Below are 20,145 nucleotides of genomic sequence, written 5' to 3'. Positions count from 1 at the left end.
TGTACGCAATATTAATATTCTCTTCTGATTGCTTCTACTCTGCCACTGCACCAGATTGTGGAGTAGGAATTGGGTCCTAGGTAGGCCCTCTAGTGCCCAGCAGTGAGTAGAAGGACCACATAGTGTTCCACAGAGGTTCTAAAGGCAAATGCAGCGATTAATGCTCACAGTAACGCTCACTGAACCGACTCAGTTCAAAGGGGGTAGATTCAGACAGGGTTTCTTAGAGGAAGTGAGTGGTATATATTGGCCTTTAACAATATGTAGGAGTTACCCCAGGGAAAAGAGGGACCCAGTGTCTCCAGGAGGGGGAACAGAGGCATAAGAATGTTTGGTGCATCTCAGTACGGCAGGAGGACAGCGTGATGGAGAAGGGGCAGAAAGATCTCCAGCTCCCAGTGTGGCATTTCTTGCAGGCTGAGACATACAGCACGTGGTGTGTCTTTGAAGCAGTAACTCAATCCCATCATTATTCATGGATGCGTTTGTCCCACTCCCATAGACGGATATCGCATCTGAACGCTGGGTTTCTCTAGCACTGGGCACACCCCTCTATTTTTGTTATCACATGCCATGTGAGAATCACAGTCCACAAACTGTATACATCATGTCCACTCACTCGTACCACTCTTTATCTCCCAGCCAGCACCAGCACTGAGCACAGAGTCTGAACATGGCAGGTGGGGTGCCGTGTGTGGTGAAGTAAAACCACATGGAGGAAATTTGCCTTTGGTTCCCTGGTAAAGACATTAAACTAAGGAGAGGAGCCCTCTATACAGCAGCTCTGCTACTCACCAAGTGTCTGACTGGGGGTAAGTTTATGTCAAAACTATGGGCCTCGCTTTCCATCCTTGTAAAATGGTGCATAACAATGTATTCATTTACACTTACAACTGATTGTAAGAATGCAGTGAGAGAATTTGGATTAATATTTATATAAATAAAGTACATATTTATATAATATATTTACATATTTATATAAATATATTTACATATTTATATAAATATATTTATATAATATATTTACATATTTATATAATATATTTACATATTTATATAAATATATTTATATAAATATACATAAAGATGTGTGTATATACATACATATATATACACACCTTTGACACTTTTTTGTCCAAGCAATGGTTATGGATAAATTTACGGAAATATAAATATTCATTATGTTTCTGCTATTTCCCCCATCCCTCTTCATTTTATAATGTCATACTCCAGTGTATTTGGCTGCCAGGACCCCTCATGGAGGCCTGAGTTCTTGGGTCAAGTGCTGAATTCCAAATGTTTCCTTTTTCCAGTCCACTCACTCACTCACCTCCCTCCCCATTCATCATCGTTACTATGATCTACATTTCATTCCCTCCAATGTCTGGCTAGTCTAGTGACTTAACTAAGGATACAAATGATGGCAAAGGGACATAGGTTATCTCTAAGAAAACACATCTTCATGGTGTCATAAGACCTAGAGAAAACGAAGCCAATCAGTAGAACAAGTCTAACAGAGCTGGGTTTCAATTCTGGTTTTGTTCCTTTGGGGGCGGGGTTGGTTGAAGCAACTTTCTGGATTTCTCTGAGCCTCGTCCTACCTGTATGATGGGGCTTATAGCAACCTACCTTCAAAATCATTGTGAAAACTGCACAAGCTCAGACCTGAAAATACAAAGGCGTTCAATAAAAGAAAGTACTCGGTAGTGAAGATTTTCAAGCATGGCATAAAGATGTTATCAAGAACTTGGTGTGAAAAATTCTGTTTGGGTTTGGGATTCGGTAGCCTTCACATCACACTGAGTAGGCGTGAATTCACGCCCTCATCATCATTGCCGGCTTTCCATTTTCTATGAATAGTTTCAGAACTGCCTCCTGGATTCCACTTTTGCTATCTTCACCTGACACATTTTTTATCTTTAAAAAGCATGAGAAACACACACTTCACCATTGCTAAAGTACTTCAGTGAACTTCCTTTGCCCTGAGAATTAATTCCAGTCTCCAGGACCGCACACGATCCTGCTCTGTTCACCTCTCCCACCTCATCCTCTGTTCCTTTCTTCAACCCTCACACTGCTCCAGGCATGCTGTGATTTTAGTGTATGTGCATATGCATGTATGTGTGGGGCTGGGATAATGTGTGTGGAGCCCACATCACAAGCCCTGAAATTCTCCAAGTATTTTTTGCGCATGAACTCATGTAATAACACCAATTAAACTTTGAGGATAATACTATTATTATTCCCACTTTACAAATAAGAAAAACACGGCACAAAGAGATGAAGAGGTATATCATGTGCAAATGCCAAGGCCAGGATGCAAACATACCCTGTCTGACCCAGCCATGCTGAGTCCCCTGAGCTTTTTCCCCAGTGCTACCCACTCGGACCACGATGCTCAGCTCATCAGTCAGTTCGCACCTAATCCTTTTTCTAAGGGGTCCTCCAACCCTGTTAGTCTCCCTCTAAGCACCTTGCCATTCTCTTCGTAATGCACCTCGCAACTGGATTAGATGCTCATCTGTTTTCTCAGTGGTTTATAGTCTAGTTGTCCAACACATCAGTGCATGCCATGAGGACAAGGGCCAGATGTACACTGTTTGCCACATTAATTCAGAGCCTCACACTGGACCCAGAAGGGTATGCCATTCAGAACCACTTGTGAAATGAGCTGTGACCCATCAAGGTGCCTATGCCCAAGTGTGATGCTGCCCAACTGTCTCCTGAGTTCCTGCCACATCATCTATTTCACCATTCACAGCCAGCTGACCATCCACACTGGGAGAGTTAGTTTCTTCTGCAGGCCGTGCTCAGCCACTGGAGCTGTGATCCGCGTGTGACTCACACGTGCTTATTGGTGCAGAGAGGATGCATGGCCTTTAGTGAGAACAGAATTAGCCTGGTGGGAGTGCGGGAGCTTTCCTCTGACCACCACCAGTACCTGATAAGGGCCAGACTTTGCTGTTCTCAGAGATTTCAGCCAAACACTCTGCACCTCCGCAATATTAATTACATTGCACACAACAGGCTCCAGTCATCTCCCAGATACAGAAACAGGTTTTTAAAACTTTCAAAGAAGGATCAAAGGTTTCCCCAACTGAATACTTCATACTCCTTCCTAGACATTAGGAATACTCAACACTCCCAACTTCGCTTGGAAAGCAGATTTAAAATGATAATAATAAAGACCCACATGGTTATAAGGTTGCTGTTAATAAAAGATAAACTATTATATGCTGCTTTTTCCTCATGAGGTAGTATCATAACTACTTTTTCTGGATATCTCTTTGGAACTTAATTTGCTGCATGGGGTCTGGTGACAGAAATCAAAATCTTTATTTGTGTTGTGCAAGCATCTTGGCAGATTCTCTTTTAAAAGGAAACAAAGGAAGTGTGTTGAAAGGAATAAAAAGGGTAGACATGGGCTTTTTCTAGCAGATGGGAAATAGGTGATCACTTCATATCTAGTTTTAAACATACCAAAAACATAAAACTGAATATATCTCCCATATTCTCTATCACAACTTCTCTAACACACTTGTGGAGATTTCTTTCTCTGAATCCATTCCCCAGGGGAAAGGGAACTAATTAGGACACATTACCTAATTTAATGTTCTTAGTGGCCCTGAAAGGTGCATATTTTTCCCCATTTGTAAAGTGGGCACACCAAAGCTCAAAGACGTGTGCCTCACTCAACGGCACACACCAGGAAAGGAGTTGTTTGACACTGAAGCCAAACAAACAAACAAAAAAAAAACTGATCACTGATTTAAAGAAGGGAAGGATGATGTTAAATAAGAAGTTTTCTTTTCCTTAAATGTTGCTCTGAATTTCCCTGGGGTCCCTGCACTTCTGCACTTGCTCCTTCACTTGCTCCCTTTCTGGGAGGGCAGGGAAACCACGTGGACACCTGGGAGGCTTCGTGATGGTGGAGGTACAATGCCTTCTCTATCCCCACCATCTTCGCGAAGCTCAAACCCTCTTTCCTTTTTTATTTTTGTGGTTTTCCTTCACTCATGCATTCTTGTATTCAAGCTCTACAGAGGTCCTGGCTCTCAAGGGCTAAGCTGGAGAGAGCAAGCACACGATTCTGCATCTACATCCAATGGAAGGAGGTGAGCACTGTGTGCTGAGGGAGCACTGGACTCTCCCAGGGAGGGGCAGGGGGTCAGGAGGGTGTCCAGGCAGGGTCAATGTTTCTCCAGAGTCCTGAGGCATAAGGGGCAGTCAGGCTGGTGAGGTGGGGGGGTGGGGTGGGAATAGGAGAATAGAAGGAGGGAGTGGGAGCGGGAAGGGCAGTCCCACCAGAAGGAAGGGTTGCAAGTTCAAGGCAAGGAGGAGAGAGAGAGAAAATGCAGGGTCCCATCTAGGATCTATCAGGAGTCAGACTTGCTGAAGGAAAGCACGCCCTGCGGACCAGCAGTGCTGAGGTCACCAAGGAGGTTTTTAGACATACTGGATGTAGGACCTCACTGCAGACCTAAGGAATGAAAACCTGTGTGTCGGAACCAGCAAGTGGTGTGTTAAGGAGCCCTCTCGGTGGCAGCTGCTCTTGATGAAGTTTGAGGAGCTCTGTGCTCAACTGTAGGGTGCCAAGGGCAGTGGGGAGTCAACAGGTCACAACTAGAGTCGGGAGTCTCGTGGTGGAGGGGCAAATTACAAATAAAATACTACGGGTTTGGCCGGGCACGGTGGCTCATGCCTGTAATCTCAACATGTTGGGAGGCCAAGGCGGGCAGATCACCTGAGGTCAGGAGTTTGAAACCAGCCTAGCCAGCACTGTGAAACCCCGTCTCTAATAAAAATACAAAAATTAGCTGGGCGTGGTTGTGGGCACCTGTAGTCCCAGCTACTCCAGAGGCTGAGGCAGGAGAATTGCTGGAACCCGGGAGGCAGAGGTTGGAGTGAGCCAAGATTGTATCACTGCACTCCGGCCTGGGCGACAGAGGGAGACTCTGTCTCCAAAAACAAAATAATAAAGTAAAATAAAATAATATGAGTTTCAATGTGACCCTGATATCAATGGAGAAATAACTACAAAAGCATATAAAGTAGGGAAAATGCATGATTGCTTTGGGTTTATAGAAAGACCTCTTTGTGTTTTAGAAAATGCATCAGATTACTTGCATGGTCAGCCTGCATTCTAATCCTGACTACCTACCCCAATTACCCAATTTTGCTGTGCCTTGCCAAGCTAGTAAAAACCTAATGTGGTCCTTGTGGAATTTTTTCCTTCACATTAATACCTGATATCTGTTCCTCAGAGTTCTCTATTTTAACTACCATGCCAGTGCCCTAGAACACAGCTGTTAGATACTTACTTCCTGGAGTGGACAACTGCTTCCCCTTTTTTCAAAATCGATTTTTAGGATCCCATTATTACAAACTCAATTCAATTCAATTCAATGTGTGGTTTGTTAAGATGAAGATACATTGGCAGGCTTCTCTAGAGTATGAAGGATAGGCCACTCATGCTCCAGAGTCCTTAGAATGAAGGCAGGCCCTACAGTGCACAGCCTCTCCTTTTGGGTCAAGACAGAGCCAGCGTGTGCTCCCCCATCCTGGAGTACTGAGAATGCCAGCACTGGCCGACTTCCCACCAGGCCCATAATTGCTGACCTGGCTGTCACAGCTTGCTTTCTGAGAAAGACAGAGTTCCGGAGGCATATGCTGGCACATTTGATGGATGTTGGTAGCTTGTCAACAAACCAGCTAAAAAAAGGGCTTCACTGAATAACAGATTCCAAGCTTGAATCCCCAAGTGGGCCAGCTGGGCTCCTGTGTGGGCCAGGGACAAGGAGCCAGCTTCCTCATGGGCCAGAAAGCCGAAGCTCAACATTGACAGGAGAAGCTACGGATTCACCCTGACAATCAGTCCCACTTGGCATCTTCGGTTGTTCACAGTAAACATGATTTTCAATACAATTACATTTTGAAGCTTATGTCATGATACGTTACATAAGAAAAATGATGATTATTCAGACCATACTCTTGCACTGAAGACTTGAGGGCTTTGGCCAGCAATCCACAAACCACCAAGGTTTCCACAGTCAGCTCAAATGTGCACAGATTCCTCCACCAATTCTGTGTCTTTGCCAGGCCTTATCAGTAACTCTGATCACCTCAGATGAACTATGAAAACGATGAAAGTTTCCAAAGCTAACTGTGACAACTCCTAACGCAGCTTTTCTTTCAAAATTTCTGACATTCCTATGCATGATAGCACATGGAAACCAGGATGAGTTTCAAGAAGAGAACATGAAAACAATCACAGTGCACAAAAAAATCAAAACTCTGAATTCCAGTCATAACCTCAGCAGAGATACATGCTAGCTCTGACAGTGAGACTCGCCTTCTCATAATGCTTAGGTTTTTTGTTTTGTTTTTAGATATTTCAGATGTGGGGGTATCTTTCCGGGTGCACTTAAAATTTGTGGTTCAACTGGACTGTTGAGTAACGACAAAGATTACACAAAAATAATGTATTCATTTTAGGGAACTCCCATAGTAGATCTCATTTTATTTGTTACTCCTAAATTCATTGGCATGTATTAAGCATATTCTGTATTCCTTCTGGTCACTGTCCTGAGCTCTGAGATGCAAAGATAACAAAGACACGAGCCATGCCACCCAGCAACTCAAACACCCTAAAAGCGACATAGCAAATGCATCACTGCGCTACTGTAAGATGTGGTACAAGGAAGCATTATGGTGGTCCCTACAACTTATTACCCTAATGAGGACTTGTGGGATTGAAAAGGGGAGCTATAAATAATGAAATGGGGTGACAAGCATGGAATAGAACTAAGAAGCAAGTTGGGCCATATGATCACCCAAGTAAGAGGTGCGTGGTGGGCAGTGAGAAGAGAGTGATCACTCCACTAAGGTGTAGACAGGTTAGCAAAATGTTTCACTACGGGGATGAGGTTTCAGAAATCTTAGTCACAAGCTCACAGAAGGAAAGGAATGATCAACCCGTGTTGTGGTAGCAGCATCCTGCAATGACAAGCTGCTTCCTGACTTCTACCGTCATCAGTGGTCTTAAGCTACAGTGTTGACATAATTGCCCACTAAAAGGATGTTCATACAATGAGAGTCATTTAAATAGCAATGTCACAATTAGAGACAATTATTTTTCTCCCTTGCAGTAGTGGACCTGTTTTTTTATAAAAAGATTTAGGATGATTTTATGTTTAAGGGAAGGTGAACAGTCTTTGTTAATGATTCTACCTGGGCACAGACTAAGCCATTTAGTGCCAGGAGGCAGAGGGGAGTCATGGTCAATCACTCCAGTGACCACCTCAACAGGGAGTAAATGCAAAACAAATTGTAGGAGGCAAGGCTTTGGCACTTTTGTGGAAACCTACTGCTGCACAAAGTGGTTGATCCAACTACTAGGTCATTTTTCCCTTTTAAGGTTTCCTTTAAAATCACCGCCATTACCATATGGGTCACAGGAATCACAGCAATATCGTCAGTCAAATCACACACTGAGAAGCAGGGCATTAATTCATCAGGAAACCGTGTTAGCTGTGTATTTTTTTCTCCTTTGCAAGCCTTACCAAAGACTTGGTTTCCTAAACCTCCATATTTATGAGCATTTGTTTATCTACCTTTTGTAGCTTCTGAAAATCTGTGAGTTCCTAAAGGGCAAGGATTGTCTTATTTATTTTTGTATCTCTGAAGCCTAGTAGAGGGAGCCTACTGGGTAATGTTTGTTGACTATTGAAGGAGCCTTCAGATCCTCAACCAGTCAGAAAAGTTTATAAAGAAGTCATTGACTTAAGATGGAAGATCACAGGGTCTTTTATTTAAGTGCTGTTATTCCATGTACGTGTGTACATTTGTCTCCTCACAGAAGAGATTTTTCAGCCATTCCTATAGGAACTAAGAGAAAGAAAGGTAGGACATTTCATTTAAATCTAATGAGGGAACTGCAATGAATCTGGCATCTTGGAGACTTTTCCAACTCTTACAGATGCCATGATTTACAAAGTGGGAATCAAAGTTCATATTGGACTGCCAGTGCCCCAGGTCTGACTGCTGCCATCCTGTCCCTTCCCACTTCGAGCGCTGACAGAGCTGTAAACAGTGCCTTCTGACGTTCCCTGTGATAGGGATGTATGGGCCTTAGCATGCCAGAGGTGAGATTTACAACTCTGTGGCCTCTCCCGTGTATGACAAATGACCCTAGGTGATGAGAACAGCAACAAAGAGGGCAGCTGAAGCTGGAATGACAAGATTATATACCTGGGGAAGGAGAATACAACTTCAGTTCTGAGGGTGATGGATTTTGGATGATACCACTTGCCTGCAATTAACCGAATAGGAGCAAGGTCTTGTGTGGAACGGAGGCGACCTGAAGTATAAAGTGATGTTTGTAATTCGTAATGAGACTGGGAAGCCTGACAGATCATTATACTTTATCAGAATTTATAATGCTTTTTAAAGTTAATTAGCTTCCCATATTTAAAGAAATTCAAATGGCAGCCCCCAGACAGAACTTCAGGTAGCCTAGACCCCAGATGGCCTGACGAAGGTGCTGAAATCCAGCTTTTTTACCTACGATTCCTGAGCATAGGCAGCTCAGGTAGGTAAAAAAGCTGACCTTCCTTGGAGATACAGATGAGATGTGGTCCTGAATAATAATGGGAAAAAGAAACAGAGAAGTTTGGTGAGCAGCCTAAATATCTGACAAAGGCAACGATGCTCATAACTAACACTTTTTGGGGGCTTACGTTATGCAAAGTACTATTTCACACAATTACATGCGTGAAGCAACACTATTATTATTATTATGTTTATTTTCATAGAAAAGGAAGCTGGTGTCCACAGAAGACCCAGGATTGCCCAAGATTATCCAACTAGTTGGGGATGAAGTCAAGTTTCTAGGTCTGGTGGTTTGAATTCAGAGCCCATATATTTAACATTATACTGACTTCTCAAGTTTTCAGATTTCATTTAAAATCCTTAGGATTAGCAATCACAGACATGGAAATGACAGTGCAGACTAAGAATGAAGTGATGTTTGAGATAACAACTTTAAATTCTGGTTCCTCACTACGCTTGCCTAGAACCAACAGCAACAAAATGCTTATACAAGCACTGGAGACCCTGCCCGGAGATCATGATCTAATCGAAGCACAGTTAGAGCAGGTATGTTAAAAGCATGTCTGTCCCAAGGTGATTCTTACGTAGAACTAGGTCTGAGAACACAGGTAAGGGATAGAGGATTGGAAGCATGCTAGCCCAGAAGCTCTTGGCTCGGTCAACAGCTAAACTTTGTACCTGGAGTTGCCTATGCTCAGGAATCGCAGTTGGCTAACTTTGATTTTGTGAATAAAAAAATCATCTGAGTATTAGAAGGTTCATTAGGATGTATTCTCTCTAATAGAATTTCAGGTTCCAACATTTGACAATGTCGACAATTCAGGGCATTGTGGAAAGCGGTCTTGTCGAGTCAGGGGAAGCAGATGTTAGACAATCACACAGTTAACTGATGACATGTAATCACAAGAAAAGTGCTTCCAAGTACAAATACAAGACTGATAGAGTCCAGAAAAAGGTCTTGTTTTTTCTGATGTTCCTACAGCATTGCAAGATGTCTGGTATCTTAAAGGCTAAAAAAATGCTATCAACTGAATGAATAAATTAGTGGAAGAAATATGTTAATTTTTCCAAACTGTAAAGGGTTAAGTCTGAAGAAACTATAGAGCTGTAAAAATTCTACCAATCTTTAGCAACACACACAACTAAACTTTTGAAAAAATTACTAAGCCCATAGAAACAAAAGTACTTTCTTAGAAACTACAACAGGTTTATTAAAATCAAGTAATTCCGGAAGAACCTGGTTGCCTAAGGTGAGAGAATGAGGCTGGATTGATAGATCTATATACCCATTCAACAAATACTTACTGACTGTCTTTTTGTGCCAGTTAAGTGCTGGCTGTTAGTAGACAAGGTGCCTGATCTCATGGTACATTTTCCTGTGCAGATACTAGAGTAGGCAAACAAGAAAGAAGTAAGCAAACCCAGCCAGTGAAATTCTGTTTTGTGGTGAACAACACAAAGTAAATGACAGCACATCACATATCCATGGGCATATAATAATGGGCTAATGGTGGGTGCACAAGAAGGAAGACAGGTAACTAGAGGAACAGTCAGGGGGGACTTCTCTGAAGAGGCGACATTAAAATTAAGAATCACATTGGTAGAAGGAGTCAACCCTGTAGATTCTGGGAACAATCGTTCAACAAGGACTTTTACTTGCCAGTAAGAAATCTCAATTTTATTTCACGTGAATCAAGAAGGGGAATGCTATGGTTTTATTCCTTCTTTATAAAGAACATTTTGTTGACTGTGTCAAAAATGGTTTTGGGGAGATTGTGGTGTGGAAGCAGGAACTCCAGACAGGAGGCTACTTAACAACTCCAGGTAAGAACCGACAGAGGCTTCTACTCACAAAGGTGGGAGAAGTACATGGATTTAGGATGCATTTCGTAGGAAGTAACTGATAGAGTTATTGTTAGCTGTAGATAAGTTGCATAAGACTTGAAGTAATAGAGAAGGAAGAACCAAGGCTCCTTCCCAGAGTTTTGCATAGGCAAGTTGATGGAGAGTGTTCCCATTTACTGAGATGGGGAGGAGTGTTACAGAAGAGCAGGTTGCTGAGGGCGCCACTAATCAAGGGTTCCATTGTGCTATATTCTATTTGATATATCTACTATACTTTAAGTGGAAATATCAAGTAGGCTGCTGCGTACATCATCTCTGAGGTCAAGTCATGAGATACAGATGTGGGGTGACCAGCACATAGACGTGTTTGAATTTACAAAACTCTATCAATTCAGCAAAGCATGGAGTATAGATGGAAAAGTAGTAGAAGAACTAAGATAGCCAATTAGCAAGTGAGATAGGAGGGAAAGCGAGGTTTTAAAAATATGGACATAGCTTTTTGAATCAAATACTGCTGAGAGCTTGAGTGAATTAAGAAACATTAAGTGTCCACTGAATTGGGCTTCTTGGAAATCACTGGTGATCTTCAGAAGAATAGTTTCTCTAGAGCATTCTGTATTATTTAGAGTTTCCCTAGAGAAACAGAACCAGTAGGATACTTATATATATTAAGAGACTAATTGCAAGGAATTTGCTTATACAGCTGTGGGTCTGGTTAAACGCGCCTGAAATATATATGGCGGGCCATCAAGAATGGGAAGCTAGAAACTCTCAGGAAGGATCTGAAACTGCAGTCCACAGGTGAATTTTCATCTCTCTCAGGGAAATTTCTGTTCTGCTCTTGAAGCATTTCAACTGATTGAATTAGGTCCATTCAGATTACCTAGGATAATCTCCTTTACTTAAAGTCAAATGACTGTAGACACCAAGCATATCACAGCAGTAACTATGTTAGTGTTTGGTTGGATAACAGGGAACTATAACTAGGCCAAGTCGACATGTTAAACTGCCCACCAAATGTCTCAATATTGATTGGAATCAGTTGCAGTGTGAAGGGGGCTGAGCAGGTCGGGAGAGCAACTAAAGAGAAGCTGAGAGGAGAGAGGAGGAAAAGGAGAGGTAGTTGCTAAAGAGGGTCATGGGTTTTTGTTGTTTTGTTTGGTGGTGCTTACAATAAGATCTTATGTTTGTAGAAACAATCATGTCAAACTTGGGTGCGGTGGCTCACCCCTGTAATTCTAGCACTTTGGGAGACCAAGCTGGGTGTATCATGAGGTCAGGAGTTCGAGACCAGCCTGGCCAAAGTGGTGAAACTCCGTCTCTCCTAAAGATACAAAAATTAGCCAGACATGGTGGTGCATGCCTGCAATCCCAGCTACTGAGGAGGCTAAGGCAGGAGAATCGCTTGAACTTGGGAGGTGGAGGTTGCAGTGAGCTGAGATCATGCCACTGCACTCCAGCCTGGGCAACAGAGTGAGGCTCCGTGAAAGAAAGAGAGAGAAAAAGAGAGAAAGAAAAAGAAAGAAAGAAAAGAAAGAAAGAAGAAAGAAAGAAAGAAAGAAAGAAAGAAAAAGAAAGAAAGAAAGAAGAAAGAAAGAAAGAAAGAAAGAAAGAAAGAAAGAAGAAAGAAAGAAGAAAGAAAGAAAGAAAGAAAGAAAGAAAGAAAGAAGAAAGAAAGAAAGAAAGACGGAAAGAAAGAAAGGAGAAAAAGAAAGGAAGGAAGGAAAGAGAGAAAGAAAGGAAGGAAGAAAGGAAACAATTCAGTCAAATAAAAAATATGATAATGCTGAAAGGGAGAATTGGCTTCGGAAGGTATGCTAACCCATTGGCTTTAGATGCAAACTGATAAATGTATTCTTTTTTTAAAATTATTTCCCCCAGATAAAAAAAAAAAGTACCAAAGCATCAGCACTACTAATTGAAGATTATAGGGTTCCTACTTGAGGCACATCATAGAGAAAGACATTGGGCGTTCAACAACTCCCCAAGGTTGTTAACTTCCCGTTACTGGCGAGGTTGACCTGAAAGCAGTTTATCCCATCGTAGGACGCACTAGACCTGGAGCCTACATGGAGAGAGGTAGACTCTGTTATCACAAAGTCGAGAATTCTTCCCTCGGCTTAGAACTGCGCTTTAGCAGATCTCTGAACCTTCTTATACTGTAGAAAAGGTACATATTATCGTTATTATTTTTCTGAGTAGAGTGTTCCTTGTCAGATTCTCAAAGGGGTCCATCACCAGAAGATGCTAAACACGCTGCTCAAAGACATCTTTCAAGCCTGCAGCCTGTGATTTAACTCGATGCTGTGACTTTTTCCGTGCAAGCAGACAGTGTGGATGAACAATGAGCATGAAAAAGAAGTACAACTGAATAGACTGAGAAAAACCAAAAGGATAAGGACATGTTGAAGAGTAGTAAGATTCTTAGATCAAAATAGATGGCTGGTATAACAATATTCACACACTTTTAATTGTAGCATAAAAGCTTCATACTATGTTTAAAAATAACCTCCTAGCAGTGACAAATTGTTATCAAAGAGGAGGTAACAAGAGAATCTTGATGCTCCAGAGATCCCAGGATAGGACACATATACCCTTGTAGGTGTTCTGTGCTTTATCATACAAAGTTTGAAGTGTAAGGCAGTTCCTCCTGGGCCTAATGGTTTGTTGATGCATCTGTTCTAAACTACATTCTTTCTGAAGGTGTTTGTTCAAGATAAATACAGTCATTTTACCAGTAAATTCCCTGTGTGCAGGGCTTTATTTTTAGCAAACACTCTATGTCCATAGTTTACTTGGAGAATTTGTAAACATTCAGCTTTTTGGGTCTCCGTTTTCAGAAATTATAATCTAGTATGTATGGGATGGGGTGAGGGAAATGCATTTTCTAGGCAACACTCCTATTGATTCTGATACAGGCATTCAGTTGATCTCACTATGGAAAACAGTACAAACGTGTCACTCATTAAGCACTCCTACAGCCCAAAATAGGAATCTACTGAACTAGTTTGGATGAAAGTGGTAGTGATCAAATGTGTGTATGCATTAGGGGTCACTGGATTTTAGCATGTAAGCAGAATACGTCACTGCTTATGGCAGAAAAACAATTTATTATTATGCAATTTTAGGTTTCAGTATAAAGCCTGCAGGAAAGAATCATAGGGATAGGAACCGTCCCTGAATAACTTTAACCTTATTCTAAAGTGATCACTAGTTCTACCCATGTTTATAATCTGCTTTGTGTGCAAGATAGATCTCTAATTTCAAATTTAGTACAAACAGTTCACAGATGAATGGATGAAGGAGATCATTTCAAGGAGAAAGCATTTTGTGAATTACATTTATTGTTCTTTCTCCTCTTCTTCTTGAACAAGTCAAGAAAGTGAATGCTTTTCTCTCATAGCTCTGGGAAAGCAGGGCAGAGAAGACTTTATAATACCTTATGCCACTTCCGGGGAAGAACTGAACTTAATTTTGTTTAACTGAAAAGGACAAATAGTTGCTTGATTCCTCAAGAGTTCTCAATTTTGAATGTTTCATTGAGCCTTTATTACACTATCACAACTAAGTCCCTTCAGCCCTAAGTAGAATGTTTTGTCCACTTTGGGGTTAAATCGAACATTTTAAAATACGCATATGAAAGTCTAGAAACAACTTTAAAATAAGATGATTGTCGGTCTCAATGTAGATAAACTGATATTATGTAGGCAGTGCCACTCGCACTCAGCAATGGTAAAGGGTACATGTGAGTACTTACTATAGGAACATCCGTAGACCTCGACTCTCATGCCAATCTTCCCACTGGGATTCCATTCCAGGGGCACAAAGCGAACAAATCGGGCTCTCACTGAGTGCAGTAGCTTGTGGTGCACCACGCTGTCAGCATTCATGTTTCCTGCAAAGGTCTGCAGAGAAGAAAGGAGAGCCAGTGAGGTCTGTGTTATCATGGAATTTCAGTGGAAAACCATATTTGCTACTCCACAAACTCATACTGAGAACATACCTAATTTCTCACATATTTCAAATGAAATATGGGTTGGGTGAAAATCCTCCATCATGTTTTGTTTGTTTGTTTGTTTGTTTTCAGAAATACTTAACATTATTCTTTAAGAAATCCCTTTTAGGCCAGGTGCGGTGGCTCATGCCTGTAATCCCAGCACTTTAGGAGGCTGAGGCAAACGGATCATCAGGTCAGGAGTTTGAGATCAGCCTGGCCAGCATGGTGAAACCCTGTCTCTACTAAAAATACAAAAAATTAGCCGGGCATGGTGGCGCATGCCTGTATTCCCAGCTACTCGAGAGGCTGAGACAGGACAATCACCTGAACCCAGGAGGTGAAGGTTGCAGTGAGCGAGATCATATCACTGCCCTCCAGCCTGGGCAACAGAGTGAGAATCTCAAAAAAAAAAAAAAATCCCTTTTAAAAATTTTATGAATAAAGCAATTCTAGTAAGTCCTGAGCCATGACACCTAAAAGCTTTACAAAGTTAACAATACAATGAAATTCCCATGTTCCTAATGTTCATAATCACTGAAGAATGGAAGATAACTGACAATCTGCTTTTAGAAGGAAAGGATTTTATTGAAGTAATTGTCACCATTAATTGAGGCCAGTCGCTATGCTAAGCACTTTCCATTATCATTATCACCATTTTACAGATTTTTTTTTTTCAAAGAAACAAGCCTAGAAAGAGAAAAGGGGAAGGAAAGAAATCTCCAAGTCACCCAATTGGCTAGTAATTAGTCTGAAATTTCTACAGCCTCCTACTCTTCAACAATTTAATTGTTGTTACAGGAGGGAGATAATGCAACTCAGATTTATATCTTGTTCATTTTCATATTTCCTTGTGAAGTTTAAGCAAAAGTACACACAGCACAAAAGCTATCTGGTCTACTAACATTGTACTTCAAAGCCTTTATTTGGATGAACAATTATTGGGGACCTTTTTTGGCTGCAGATGAAATCCAAAGACTCACATCTAATATATTTTTTAATTGGAGTAAATACAGGTAACAAAAAATTTATCATTATAACCATTTTAAAGTAAATAATTCAGGGCATTAAGCATATTCACATTGTTACACAACCATCACCACCATCCTTCCCCAGAACTTTTTCAACATCTCAATCTATTACCTCATCTTTAAGACGGGATGTCAGCTAACATACCGATTTGCTTTCTTTGTTATGAATCATCTACTTTCTTCTTTTCAGCTTCTAATATTCATATATAAAACCTACTTGCTGTGTGCAATCAATGTCAACCAATAAAAAGAAAATCCATTGCTTTCGCAAATAGCCAACGTGAAAACCAAGTAAGATAATTTTGCCTATTTAATGAGATCCATTTTCAAAGACCTTAACCTTAACCTTGATTGTATTTTCATAGCACCCGTGGATTTAGGTTATCTTGCATAATCTTTTCTACTACACACAAAACACCCACTAGCTAATAGCTCTGAAGTTAGGCAATGGATGTAATTACTATTATGTATCACAAAGTGTCTTATAAAGAAGGAAGAGTCTCCCTTTCTGTTTGGCTGCCCCTTCTGCAGCAAAACTCCCATGTAAAAGAATGACTTAGTGGTGAGGAATTTCTTGAGATTTAAATTCAACATTTCAGCTCCCAGGTTTGTCAAAGCTTTGAACATTTTCTCTTCATCCAAATGGAGAATGGCTTTATTTGACAGAATTGCTCTTCCACATCCCCTGCTCCCAGCATTAGCATGTGGCACAGGTACGAAGCTGAAGCTGTCCTCCGTCCCTGCTCACCTGGAAAGGGCGCCTCCCTGTGGAGGTGAGTTATTTTAAAATGTCCTTGTGTCCATACCGCTTTGATATGTATTGGGGAAGGAAGAGAGATGGGATCTGGTGGTTTCTTACTGTTTTGGACAGAGTAAAAGTATGTCATGTTTTTCTACAGCCTAACTGTGGAACCTTCTATTCAGCACTCTCAATTCCCTACTGATTGTGTTCATTACATCCTACCTCCCCAGGCAGATGAGTCCGTGGGTCTATGGCATTATTTATCGAATCCAAATGTGCAATAGAAACTTATCCACCTTCAAATGACTGACTGCCCCTTCCGAGTTCGGCATAATTTGTAGATTGAATATCACACACACACACACACACACACACACACACAATCTTAAAACAATGTTTAAAATTTGATCGCATACTCCAGATAAAAATATTTGTTTTATGACCTGGCAATGCTTTATAGGAGTTAATCCCGTGAATAATGTATGGTGTGTGCCAACGAGAAGGAATCCTGGACTCTCATTCTGAGAAGAGGCAGCCTTAGTATTGCAGTCTCACAGTCTCAAAGTTCTACTATCCCAGAGCCACAACATTTGCAGTTTCATAGTCTTAGAGGCTCATGGTCAAGTAGATCCAAAGTCTCACAGTTCTGAGATTTCAAAGTTTGCAATGCATGGTCCCAGGGACTTCCTGGTGCTGGTAGCTTAAAGTCACCTAGAAAGCATTTAACAGTAGAGGCAGATTGAATCTAAACAAAGCTACAATCAGCCCCTCCCCAAGCTCACCCGTGGATCAAAGGCAATCAATCACTTATCAACGCTGAAAGTTATGTGCTGGATGAATAGCAAGAAAAAGACCTTCCTGTTAGATGTATTAAAGACATCGTCCTATCCAAAGCCATCTCATTTGTTGAATTTAACATGTGAACAATAAGAATGACAACAAACTACTCATCAGAAAAAAAAAAAAAAAACGGAAATCCCAAAATGCTGCAAGTAAAACACTATCAACCTAGCATTGTACATCCAATGCTGGAACTCAGAAAATGATACCCCAACACATGGCACTTTGACATACAACTAAAGAAGTAGCCTCAATTCTCTCTGACGTTCCCCTCCTCACTCCATCTCTCAATACTTCGTCTGTTCCAAAGCACAGGCTATTCTCTGAAGTTCTTTTATCTACTTGGAAACTGAACCCACCAAAGAGAAACACAATTGTCTTCAATCCCCTCCCTGAAATTTAATTATTTAGGGAAGATTACAACTCATATTACAGAGAGAAAAAAATAAATCTAAAAATTAAACACCGCACTTAGAACCCAGATGATCTTCATCTCTAATCCTATTCAATGCCTAAAAAGAATTATTTATTAAAAATAGTCTGAGTATTGGGTCCATCCATTTTCCCTGAAAATTGTTTACTGCTCTTCAAAATGACCACATTTCTCCCATCTCCCTTTCCCATGTGAAGAAGGGTATTGAAGCATCTGGACCTCATTGAGTTACTGAGTTATCATTCTCTAGCAACTCCCCTGGGCTCATCCATGTTAAATATACTGCTAGGCCTTTTCTTTCTAGTATCCTGCTATTGTCAATTTGTTCCATTAATTTGTTCCATTTGTTAATTTTCAGTGAACTTTTAGAAACAAGAGAGGAAGCTTTCCCCTAACCTCTACACCCACCCCCCCAAAAATAGCTTTCAAATATGAAGGAAAAATTAAAGTTCCATGAACAAAATAAATAATTTATTAGCTATATAGCTGCTAAGAAATGCTAATATGAAAGTAGAAGAAATTGATGCCAGGTGAAATTTGTGATGTACAGGAAAGAATGATGAGCTCTCAATCCCACTAGTGAAAATGTATCAAAAGGAAAGGAAATCAGTATATCAAAAGGATACCTGCACCCCCATGTTTATCACAGCACTACTCACAACAGCAAAGATAGAGAAACAATGCGTGTCCATATGCATTATTCAGCCATAAAAAAGAATGATATCCTGTCATTTGCAACAACATGGATGGAACTGGAGGTTATTAAGTTAGGTAAAATAAGCCAGCTACAGAAAGACAAACTTCACATGTTTGCACTCACATGTGCGAGCTAAATATAAGTTGATCTCATGGAAGTAGAGTAGAATGATAGTTACTAAAAGCCAGGAAGGGTATATGTGAGGTTGGGATGAAAAAAGATTGGTTAATGGGTACAAACATGTAGTTAGATAGAATAAATATATTCTAATGTTAAATACCACAGTAGAGTGACTATAGTTGACAACAACAATGTATTATATATTTTAAAATAGCTAGAAAAGGTGATTTGAATTATTCCCAATACAAATAAATGGTAATTGCTTGAGCTGATGGATATCCCAAATACCCTGACTTGATCATTGCACATTCTGTGTATGTATCAAAATATCACATGCACAACATAACTATGTACAAGTATTACACATCCATTTAAAAATCAAATGAAAAATGCATGGTTAAATATAAAAGACTTTCTTTCTTAAACATTTTAAAAGTCAGTTCATAGTTTTTTAAAAAATAATATCTTGTAATGTTTGCAAGGCACGTAGAGGAAAATATATGTGAATAAGACCAAAAAGGATGGAAAGTACAGAAAATGGAATTATACAAATGGGCAAAAAATCAGAAAGGATATGAAAGATTCAAATAATATTATCAGTAAAATTGACCTAATTTACATTCATAGAATACTCCATTCAACGACTGCAGATTATACATTATTTTAAAGTCCACACAGCACATTCACTGAGACCATACCCTGCACCATAGAATAGGTCTTAGTTAAAACCATACGGTTTGTTTTTTAACCATAATTAAATTAAATTAGAAATCAATAATAAATTGCCTAGAAAAACTTCAAATATTTGGAAGTTCATCAACATACTTCTAAGTATATTTTGACCCATAGGTCAAAGAAGAAATCAAAATGGAAATTAGAAATTAGTTTGAAATGCATGATGATAAAAACACTGTATCAAAGCTTGTGGTTCACAGTTAAAGCAGACCTTAGACAAAAATTTGTGGCTTCAGTTCTTTGCACATAAGAAGAATAACATAAAATTAAAAATCTAATTTTCCACTTCTAGAGGCTAGTAATACAGTAAATTTAATTTAGAATATTAATAGATTGGAATATTACTCAACAATAAAAAGTAACAAAGTGCTGATTCCTGCAACAATACATTAGTTGAGCAAAATAAGCCAGCCATAAAGAATGCAAACAGCATGATTCTGTGCATATAAAATTCTAAACCAGGCAGACCTAAGCTCTAAGGATGGAAACCAGATCAGTACTTTTCTTGACAGTGTGAGGGCACAAATGACTGCAAAAACATTCATCAGTTCATTTGATCATAGCATTCTTGCGAAGTAGGTAGGCTGTTTTATCTTCATTTTAAAGGTGAGAAAACTTAATTTTGGAGAGGTTAAGTGATCCAAAGTCGTAAGTAAAAAAAATTATCAGAAGTTGAGACTAGATTATAGAGATTCTAATGAGAGTCTAGTGACCCTTTTACTTCGCTCCCATAATCACCTCCATATATAAGTGGAGTCCAGTTTCTGCAACCAAATAATTATAGTGCCTGCATCACAGCTACCGTTTTCAAGGGTCTTCTCCATGCCAGGCACTTGCTAGGCTCTTTGCAAGTATTAGTTCACTTTGTCCCACTTATCATCAAGGAAGGTTTCAGCCCACTTCCTCACTAAAAGAGACACCCTGTTCCCACCTCTCCATATGTATTTAACCCTTCTGAATTTGTAGTACGTCTAACAAGCATGCGGCTCATTAATGTAGTGTCTCCGCCTCGCTAGGAAAACCCTGGGACTCAGAGAGATTAATGGCAAGAACACACTGCAAAATCAGTGCAAGTCCTTTCCATTTACAATTCTGAGT

The 20,145-nt window shown here is 40.3% G+C and overlaps 1 long non-coding RNA gene across 1 annotated transcript; it reads left to right on the top strand.

Annotated features, from left to right (window-relative positions):
* The first annotated feature begins 27 nt into the window (after positions 1-27).
* Positions 28-16,457, top strand: LOC117095149. The gene is made up of 4 exons (XR_004441835.1): positions 28-80; positions 643-812; positions 16,176-16,253; positions 16,380-16,457. It is a non-coding gene; the product is annotated as an uncharacterized LOC117095149 (long non-coding RNA).
* The last annotated feature ends 3,688 nt before the right edge of the window (positions 16,458-20,145 follow it).

This window comes from Trachypithecus francoisi, unplaced genomic scaffold (assembly GCF_009764315.1).
Source record: "Trachypithecus francoisi isolate TF-2019V2 unplaced genomic scaffold, Tfra_2.0 Lachesis_group13, whole genome shotgun sequence".
NCBI lineage: Eukaryota > Metazoa > Chordata > Mammalia > Primates > Cercopithecidae > Trachypithecus > Trachypithecus francoisi.
This window is presented reverse-complemented; position numbering and strand designations above follow the sequence as displayed.